This window comes from Peromyscus maniculatus, chromosome 5, assembly GCF_049852395.1.
Source record: "Peromyscus maniculatus bairdii isolate BWxNUB_F1_BW_parent chromosome 5, HU_Pman_BW_mat_3.1, whole genome shotgun sequence".
Classification (NCBI taxonomy): Eukaryota; Metazoa; Chordata; class Mammalia; order Rodentia; family Cricetidae; genus Peromyscus; species Peromyscus maniculatus.
In genome coordinates, this window is record NC_134856.1 from 54465369 (window position 1) to 54476295 (window position 10927).

Sequence of the window (10927 nt, forward strand, 5' to 3'; positions counted from 1 at the left end):
TAAAAAAATGTCTGCTCCTCATCAAAATAAGTGAAGAGTAGCTCTCCCTGTGATGGACATTTTAATCATTAAACTATAATTTTAAAGACATTGAGATGCCCAACAGTGAAGGGCAGTCATCTGAGGGTCAGAAATGGATGAACAAGTCAAACAGCTTCCAATCTGTTTAATTATGCCTCTTAGAAAACTCTGAGAAGATTGAAAGACTAAAAAGGCCCCCAGCACCCAGAGAACAAAATTGACAACCCCTGACATCAATCCTAATGACAAGGTATGGGGAAGCAAGGTATGGAAGAGTCATGGCAGAGTAAGAAACTAGCCCACAAACCATGGCAGAAATGACCCAGTGACAGAACCAGCCGACAGGAACATCAATGGTTCATAGCTCACCAGATCAGAGAAAGGTGGGGAGGATATGCAGAGGTGAGGGGTATATTTTATCAAAGTCATGAAAATTTCACTTAAAGCACTGAAAAAGAGGAACTGTGGGCCTTGAAGCTGAAACAACAGAAAGCCCCCAAACAAAGCACAGAGGGAGAACCTGAAGGAACAGTGAGAGAACACCGCAGGGCAGTTGGGGCAATTTTCAGTAGCTAGAGCCCCAGAAGAGGAGGATGACGACATGACGTCATTGATGACAAGGATGAGGAGGATGAGGAGGAAGGGAACGAAAAAATAGTTGAAGAAATAATGCTTGAAATGTTTCCAATTATGATTAAAACTGCAGGCCAGCGGTGTCACAACACCCAAGAAACATGAGTGAAACTACACCCGCATGCAGAATGATCAAGCTGTTTAAACAATCAATATCCCCCAATAAGAAAGAGAAAACTCCCCAGGTATGGTTGGTTGCTCCTGTCTGTGATCCCAGCACCTGGTAGGAGGATTGCTCTGAGTTCAAAGCCAGTTCTGGCTGCATACAGACTGAGACCCTATCTTAAAATGATAAAAATAAAATTTAAAAGTGTGAAACATCACAGTGGATATGGTTGGCAGCCAGATTCTTGAAGGCCAGAAAACCATGGCACTAGGAAGTGTTAAAAGAAAAAAAAAGTTTCAATCTGGAATCTTACACTCTGTAATAATGCCTACCAATAGCAAAGGCAAAGTGAAGAATTTTCTCATTCAAAAGTAGGAAGAATCCATCACCAGCAAACACACACTGCAGAAAGTGCAGAAGGAAGCTCATGAGGTCGAGCGGTAACATGAGAGAACAGAACTGAGGGACAGAAAACAACAGCAAGACAATAGTTTTAAACATAATCTTATCAATATCACACTAAATGTAAATGGTACAAAAGAGTTTAAAAGGCTGAGATTGTCAGACAAAATAAAAGGTAAGACACACATACAAGACATCTTTCTTATTTAAATTGCTTTAAAGGATAAAAAAACGGCAAAGATGCATCTGGGGATTGAAAACACATTTAGAAGTAAAGTGCCTGAAAAAGCACAAAAGACGAGAGATGAGAAGTGGAATAGGCTGTGGCTGAGTCTTGTGTGTAAGGTGAGGTCACAGACAGCCTGAGGTGTACCAAAGATGTGCATCCCATGTTCTGAGCTATAACTGAAATTAGAAGCTAAGATATTGCTAAGGAGTCAACAAAAGGAGAGAAAACTAAATGACATTAAAATATTATTTGGTTAATTTAAAAAGAGATTTAAAAAGAGGAGAAAATGGAGACCATATGGGGAGAACAGAAAACAACCAAGCCAGGGCTGTGTAAGCTGCTGGGAGGGTAAAGTGCTTGCCATGCAAGTGTGAGGACCACAGTCTGGATCACCAGGATTTACATAAAAGCTAATCCTGGCCACCTAGGACTTAGGAGCCAGAATTGGGGGATCCCTGGGTCAAGCTGCCAGCTAGACTAGGGCTGCCACATTACATGTACATACATGTCCCTGTGCACACACATGTGCTATGCCCATGCATGTAAACATGGATACATCACACATATATACAAAAAATTTAAAAAGCAAGCAGCTAGATGATGGATTTAAACCCAAGCATAACAATCATTATATTAAATGTAAATGGTATAAAACCTTTTTAAAAACCAAGATTGACAGACAACAAAAAAGTAAGACCCAACTATATTCTATATTCTGCTTTTTGAGACATACACCTTAAATACAAAGACACAAATGGGCCGAACATAAAAGAATGAGAAGAGACACAGTCATTAACCAAAAAATCTGGAAGAAATCAGGAGTGGTGGTGCATGCTTGTCAGAATAGCTCCCAAGAAGCCATTGTAATCAGAAAGTGAATCAGGAGTTCAAGGTCATCTTCAACTATGTAGTGAGTTTAAGACCATCCTTGGATGCATGAAACTCTCTCTCTCTCTCTCTCTCTCTCTCTCTCTCTCTCTCACACACACACACACACACACACACACACAGAGAGAGAGAGAGAGAGAGAGAGAGAGAGAGAGAGAGACTGAGACACAGACACAGACACAGACAGAAAAAGAGAGATTGGTTGATTGATTGATTGGTTGGTTGGTTGGTTGGTTGGTTGATTGATTGATTTGGAGAGCTGACTCAGCAGTAAAGAGCATGTACTGTTCTTGCAGAGGACCTGAGTTTGGTTCCCAGAACCCATGTCTGACAGTTTACAATGGCCTGTAACTCCTGCTTGAGGAGGTCTGTTACCTTCCTCTAGCCTCTTCAGGCACCTACACACATGTGCACAAACATACACACACATAAACAAAAACTAATTAATTAATTGATTAAAAATAAGAGAGAGCACTGGGGTTCCAACTGTGTGTATTTATTTGTTTCAGAACTGAGAAGGCAATCCCAGAACACCAGTATTTAGGACCTGGATCCATTTAGAAAATCAACTGCGCTGGCCTCTGACCTCATGACCAGAAGCCCTCATGTGCTGAGCTGAGTGTTTAAAATAGTCTTTGACTTTGGATCTGTGGCTTTGGTCAATTTTAGCCTAGGAAGACATTTTAGATATGCAGATGAGGCTTGAGGGCATCTCTGAATTGCCTTCTATGTCACACACATTAGATGCTCAGAGGTACAGAAGGAATTTTTGCCTCAGCCACTGCCCAGACCCAAGCTAAAAGGTGGGGACAGTTGAATGTACCCATCAACCACAGGCCAAGCCTGTGACCTCTCTGTTGATGTTGTTACATAGAGTGATAGGAGTCATTGCAGGTGGGACAGCACAGGAACCTTCTCCAGCCATCTTCTGACCACTTAGAAAACAGCAATGCTGAACGGAAAGCATCAGCCATGGAGCTACCTGGGCACCTGCTGTGCCATGCACCTTGTATTGCTGCAAGTAAGAAAGCTGGAGGTGTCTGCGCAAAGGCACTTGCATGTGTCCATCAGTTTCTTCTATGAAATAAAGACCAGTACATGGAGGATCCCAGAGGAGCAGCCATTTTCTCCCACTCAAATGTCTACAGGTTGCATGAGATGTGGACGTGAATGTGGCTCCCATAATGATCCAGGCAGATCTGCTCCAGTTTCCAGTCTAGGACTGAGACCTGAGGGGCATCACTACTCAGGGAATGGCCTTGTGACAATGACAGCAGGGTCACAAGGCAAGCCCATCACAAACTCAGAATTTGTTTCTGTCTTCCCTGCAACATCACATTAGTGGAATCGAGTTTAATTCCATGTCCCAAAGTCACAGAACAAGGAAACATATGCAGCCTTCAGCAAAGGGAGCTTCAAGGCACAAGGTAAAGGTGTGCACATGCAGGGAAGCAGGGAATCTGGCCAACACTAGAACCCACCCTGAGCATAATTCATGTCTTTCAAAGAACCCTGAGCCACAGAGAAGCCAAATTACTCTCACAAGTGCACACTCTACAAAGAGCAGAATCCAGGCTTACAAGTGTCCAGTTTCCATCACACCCAGGACATGGCTGTGCAGCTCCTCCGTTTGGCTTGAGTTCAGAAGTACAGAGAAAAACTATTGTCCTCATATGGGGTGGTGGCAGTGCCTCTTTGCCTTCATGCACTATGGTGCCAACAGCAGCATAAGAGGTGAATCTGAGCGGTTCTGGTGGACATTGTGTATTAACACACCTACACTTGATGCATACTTTTTTTTCTCCTAAAAGAACCTCAATTTTTTGCAAGCATCACAGGGAGACAATGTGATAGATGGAGTGGGGTGTGTGTGTGTGTGTGTGTGTGTGTGTGTGTGTGTGTGTGTGTGTAAGTGGATTGATGGTGGATGATGAGTAAATGAGTGATAAATGGGTAAATGGGTGGGATGGGTGAGTGGACAATAGGTGGGTGATGAGTGATGAATAAGTAGGTGGGTGGATGGATGGATGATGAAAGGATGGATGGATGATGGATAGATGATGGATAGATGGGTGATGGATTGATGAGTGAGTTGATGGATAGATTGATGGTTGATTGATGGACAGTTATTGAGTAACCAACAGGTGATAGGTGGGTGATGGGTGGATAATGGACAATGGATGGATCAATGGGTGGATCCAGACTGGTATAAGTCCATCATGGCAGTCCTGTCTTCTTCACCAGTACCTGGTGTGGTTTTTGCAGCTTCTGGGCCTGGTGTTTTCATTCCACTTTTTAGGTCAGCAGTTTGACCCACATCTCTTGCATCTGCCCCACAGCCAGACAGGCTTAGCAACTTGCTCCATGTAAGGCTATCCCCCATAAAATCCTCTGAGGCCTTTTTCGATCCCACAAAACCAGGGGCTTCTGGGTAGGGAAGGGGCTGGCGATTCTGACATGCTCCACCTCCTCATCTGCTTCCACTAACATTCACTATACTGTGTCCTGCAAGGGATCATGATAAGGCTGGCAGCTGGGTCTGCTGAAAATGAGAAACCTCACCCCTTCTCAGTGACATGCCTAATTAAAACCAAGGGCCAAGGGCCTTGGACTTGAGAACATTAACCATGTCCTGCTATCGGGTGGGGGAGTGCACCCCCACAGGAATGCAGAGGCCGCAGCTCCAGAGCCCAGAGCTGGGGCTTTAGACTTTGCCCTCTGTCCCAGGGCTGGAGGAAGGTGGAGCATCTGTGTGGATAGGATTCTGCTGAAGCCAGCACCCAGCCTCTGCACACTCTCTCCCTGTCTCCTGCTGCTTGCTCTGCCCTCCTCCCCCCTCTCCTACACCCCTCTTCCTGTGGTTCTTCTGCCTCTCCATCTCCCACTGTCTCTGCCCACCTGCTCTTGCCTCTCTCAACCTCTGTCTGTCTCCTCCTCTTCATTCCCCCTTCTGGTCTCTGTCTCCTTCCACCCCATCTATGTATGCCCCCTCTTCCCTTCCAGCTCTTTCTTCCTCTTCTTTCTCTCTCTTTCTCTCCTTCTTCAGCCCATTTTCAATCTCACTATCAACCAGCTGATACAGCACAGGACTTGGCCAAGCCTTGACCCAGCATTACAGTAGAGGCCTACTCTCCCCTGGCAGGCCCCTCCGGCCATGAAGCCAGCAGTAAGCCCATTCTAGACCCAGACCCCATGGGGTGGGCAGTGAGTCTCCTAAGCTGGCAAACCTTTCAGGAGCACCTGCCCATGTGGCCCAGGCAGCCATCCTGAAGGCCACATGAGGGCCTTCAAGATCTCGGCTCTAGAGGCTAATATGAGCCATGTCCACATGGATGGGGAAAGAATAGACAGAGGAGTTTGGGGAGGTAGAGGGGAGGGGAGCCAGGGCTACAGGGGTAGAGGTCTGCCAGAGCAGAGGCATTGGGTCTTATGGCCAGGACACCCTGGGCACTCACAGGCTTGGTTCAAACAAGTAGCTGTGTGTGTGTGTGTGTGTGTGTGTGTGTGTGTGTGTGTGTGTGTGTGTGTGTGTGTGCGTTCATGTGTGCACACGAGCATGGGGGTAGGGAGAGAGAAGACAAGGTGAAGAAACACACTCCAATCCAGCAGACTGCCTGGGTTCTTAAGACTTTTTGGCAATGTGGTCAAATGGAGGGAAAGATGGGGCTAGAGATGGGGGAGACAGAGAGACCCTCTGGGAAGCCAATCTTACGAGAAAGTAGGAGGAAGAAAGGCTGTGGGGGGTGAAGCCGCCCTGGGTTGGAAGGAGAGGCAGCAGTCTCTGGCTAGGGAAGCGGCAGAGTCAGGAACCATTACTCAGAGGCTGCTGAGGGTGCTGGGCACCCGCTGCTGGTGTCTGGGCCAGTGCACCACAGCGGGTCCCTCTAGCGTGGGATTTTGTGGATGTAATTTGGGAGCTGGCCACTTCATCCTTTACAAGCTTCCCGTGGCCACCTTCACCACAGTGCTGAGGCCGAGGTTAGCGATGGGGCTCACAAGCCCCCCGATCTGTAGCGTCAACCCTCTGTCCCCTCCAGACACTGCCTGCTGACCCAGAAACCAGGTCCCTGCTCTCAGTTCTGCGGCTCCTTTCCCAGCATTTTCACACTGCTTTTCACTGGGTTATTTTAATCAGGGTCACGCGGTGGGCAGGAGGCATGGAAGATGGGAAGGGGACCCCAGCTAGGCTGTCCTCAATACTCCCACATGGAAGTCCTGGCCAGCAGCAGTGGATCCCCTCTGATAGCCCTGGGCCCCTCCATAGCCTCCCACCATTCCTCAGGTCTTCCCACCATCTTTCTACAAATAAGAGAGACCCAAGGTGGCTGCCTTTTCCAGTCTGCAGAAAGGGCCTAGAAGCCACCCAGGGACTCCCTCCAGCCAGAGCATGGAGGAGGTGGATGACCATGCAGGAGAAGGGATGGGTGGGAAAGAAGGGCTTGCTGAGGGCAGTGCTGGCATGTCTCCAGTCAGTACCTGGCTCTTGCTAGTCCTGACATTGGATATTTCGTTCTCAATGGAGACCCTCTGCCACCCTGGGACACATCCTTCTCACTTGAGTTGGTAAGCTCCTCCTACTCACAGCTCAGTTCTTGCTACCCGCTTCCTAACCTAAGGCCGGGACAGAAGAGGTGCCACTCAACAGAGAGAGCCTGGCACTTGCAAGCCCTGGCCTCGCTGCCCTCAGTTCTAGTCCTCAAGGATGGAATTCAACTACCCTTCTAAATAGCCACCACATTCTGGGCACACATACCTGCACTGTGCAGCCTTAGGGGCCAAAACACTGACATAAAGGGATGCCCACCCCAAGCCCTCAGCCTCCTCCCTCCCCAGCACCCCTGCTCTGCCTTTGGAGCTCACGTATGCAAGTTTCATGCTGAGATTTCAAACAGCATCCATCTTGGGTGACTAATGTTGGGGACCTAGAGCTTCCCAGGAAACACGCGCTCCCCAGACTGGGCCACTTTTGCTGGGAAATTTCCCATTCCCACCAAACAAATGAGAAACCCCATCCATTTCCAGGCAGCCAGGAGAATGTAGGCTTCCACCACTCCAGGACACCTGCCCTCCAGCAGAAGTAGACCCCATCCAAGTAAACACCCTGCCTGAGGGAGGCAGCCAGCAGGGAAGGAATCCATCCGCCGTGCTCCGGACATCCTGGACAGCAGTCAAAACGCTTCCTTCCACCGTCTTAGAGAAAAATGTCATATTCATCCAGCCAATTCTTCTTTCCTTTCACATGGAGAACGGTACCTGGTGTGGTTTCCGAAAAGCAAGAACAGCCTGGCCCCGTTCCCCAGATGTCACAGTCTGATGGCTTTTCTCACTCACTCCTCCATCCCTTCATGTTTATTCAACAGACCTTTCTTGAATCCAGGCTCAATGAATAGCCCTGTTCCTGGGATGCTGTGTGATGTGGGCTCCTCAGGCTCCATCAAGGACTTTGCTGTCCACCATACAGGAGGGTGCTCCAGGGACAGTGTGGTGTGACTACTGGCAGGCTACTGTCCAGTCAAGGGCTCCTCTGTCCAGGTAGCTTCAGATGGCCTTGCCTGTAGCATTGAATAGATGGGAAGTCAGGAATGAAAGGATCATGTTATGAGGAATCTATGTTTTGACCCCTCTATCCAGATCTCCTCTCTGAATGCAGAGAATGCCTTTGTTCCACGGGAGGAGGAACCGGTCCTTTAACAACCATCTCCACCCACCAGCCATCACCTGCCCTAGGAGCTGTGGCTCTGAGTGTGAGGGCTCACTTGTTACAGCAGCCAAACTAGCCTAGAAGGGATTGAGAGGTGTCTACAAGTGCCCCCTCCAGGTGAGGATCAAACTTAGCTGTTTAACTCAAGTATGGAGGTAAGGGTGGAGTCACCAGGCTCCGCCCCTCTGCTCAGCTGCCTCCCAGGTTCCATGTTCTGCTTTGACTTCCAGAGTTTCCACAGGAGTTTAAGTTCCAAAGACCCTGGGCAACAGAATTGACAACTTACTCTCTATCTATATTGGCTCCTTCCCTGCCAAGATGAATATTCTGCTCTCTATCCTGATTGCCACCTCCGACGCAAGTTCTCCACTCAAATCTTCCTTTCAATATCTGTTATATCTGTTCCCAGAAGAACCAGGCTAAGACCGAGGAGCTCAGAGAGCTGGAGCAGGTCACCCGGAGCTGCACAGCAGTCTGCAGACTGAGCTGTTCCACTGCCATGTTCCCTGTCCGGCTGCCCTTTCCTCCCTGGGATCTCGCTGACCTTGGTCTTTCAGATAGTAGTTCTAAAATGACACCCTCCCTTGTTCAGAATGACTCCAAGTTGTCCAGCATGAGACTGTCTTGCATGTTCTAGAGATGGGGTGGGCTTTGCTGGGCAAAGGAATGTTCTAGAAGGGGCTTGGCACTGCTGCTGGCCAGTAGCCAGCCTGCTCCCCTCCATCCTGAACAGCGTGGGACCTCCATTCTCCATGGAGATGTGAGGAGGAGCTGCCTATGGTAGGGGTGAACTTGAGAACAGGGCAATGGGGTGGGGGATTCCCCCCACTTTCCCTCTGCTCTCTGAGTCTGGGAAGGAAAGAACACATCTTGGCACCAGGTGATAGATGACCTCTCCATGAAGCCTTTCGGGAGCATCCACTAGTCACCATGCTTGACTGGAATGACATGGTAAGGACTGCAGGAGACAGTGAGGATGGGAAGGGGGAGAGTGAAAATGTCACACATTTCAGGCAAGCGCAAAGCACCAACCAAGGAGGGGAGGTGCCCATGAACAGACCCTTCACTGGGGACCAGCAAGCTCAGTTCAGACCTCCTGGAGACATCTGGCCAGATAAGTTCTTGAGGTCAAAAAAAAAAAAAAAAAAAAAATGTAACTACACCAAGCAGCCAGTCACCAGGGGACGCTCGTCTGAGTGCCTGTGTCCCACTTCAAGTTCCTGGGGCATTTGGAGCACTGTGAAATCACATTTATGCAGAGGTGGGAACCATTCTGAGCCGTCATTTATCCCCTGGCCTCGAAATAGGTTCCCAAGGCTTGTCAGAGGCAGGACCCATGAATAATATTTCACACTGCCCGGGGCTTCCTCGCTCCCTCAGAGCCTTGGCTGCCTAGGAGAGGCTGGCTCTCCTGGAAGCTAAGGCCCTGGTTGGACGCGCCTGTTTTTGCACCCTCGACCGTCTGGGTGTGCATTCACCGAATGGATGTGTGTGTGTTGGAGTTGGCAGTGGAATGTTGGAAGTGGCTGGGCGCTGTGCGGAGATAGGCCCTGGCTTAGAATAAATTTGCATTCGGCTCCCTCAGCCCCTCCAGGGGCTGGAGTAGAAAGGAGGCTTATTCATCAGCCACGGTGGAATTTGGTCCCTGGGGTTCCTGGCTGCAGTCTCTCTGTGCTGCCCATGTAATCAATCATGCAAATAGCCACATTATCTGTGAAGAGTGATGGAGTCACATGGTGGAGGCAGGGGAAGTTGGCACCACTCTGTGACCCTGGGGTGGTGTGGGCTTACACTTGTTGGTCAAAAGACTGCTAGGTCTCCCAGAGGGAAGCACAGAGGGTAAGGAAGTGTCTTGTGGCACAGTAAACTGGAAATGGATCACCCAAGGTGATGCGCAATCAGAGAGCAGGCAGACCATTTGCCTTGTATAGATGCCTCCTCGTGTCCCTAGTAGGGCACACGTGAGCCCCCATCAAGGCAGAGACAGTACTTCCTTGCCGATCCTTCCAAGGCCCGGTTCTCATCAGGGAGGTGTGCAGCTTCCACACAGGGACCTACCTGGCCTCCTTCTTCTTTGCCCTAGCTGGCTGGCACACGCACATGGTGATGCTGGAGAATCAACTTTGATCACACGGATAAAAGCATCAGTCTAGATCGGTGGTTCTCAACTTGTGGGTCACAACCCACTCTGGGCCTCATATTAGATATCCTGCATATCAGATATTTATATTATAATTCATAACAGTAGCAAAATTACAGTTATGAAGTAGCAACGAAAATCATCTTATGGTTGGGGGTCACTACCACATAAGGAACTGTGTTAAAGGGTCACAGCATTAGGAAGAAGTTAAGAACCACTGGTCTAGACGGTGCAAGAGGCCATCAGGAGGAAGTTAAGTCTCGAGTTATCTTGTAGAGCAGGCCACCTAGCCTGCCAGCGATGTGCTTGTCCACTGTGAGAAGGGTGGGCCTCCTCGGTGTGGGTCTCTAGCCCCAGCTTAGCTGAACTGACAGGAAGGGATGAGGAGGAAGGAAGGATGCTCTGCTCTCACTGTCTTTCTGCAATGGCCATCAGGATAAGCACAGGGAGGCTGACCCCGGAAGACACACTCATTTCCCATGAAGAAGGGATAGGCTTGGATGTGCAGGGCAGAAAGGACCAAGGACCAGGGGATAATGTGAGGATGACCTCTGGGACCCTGTTTTCTGTTGGTTTTTCCAGAAGGTTCATAATGACCTGGCTCCAGCAGAGGCAGATGGGAACCCCACATATCCATGGATGGTGGCGATGACTAGGGCCACCTGGCATTTTCTCTAGCGTCCCCACTGCATTCACGCTCCCTTTGAAGCTGCTAGGTCTGCACTTCCAGCCAATGGAACCGGTGCCTGTGAGCAAGCTGTGAGTGTGACTTCAAAGCTGGAGTTACTTTCTGGTGTGAGACTGTCC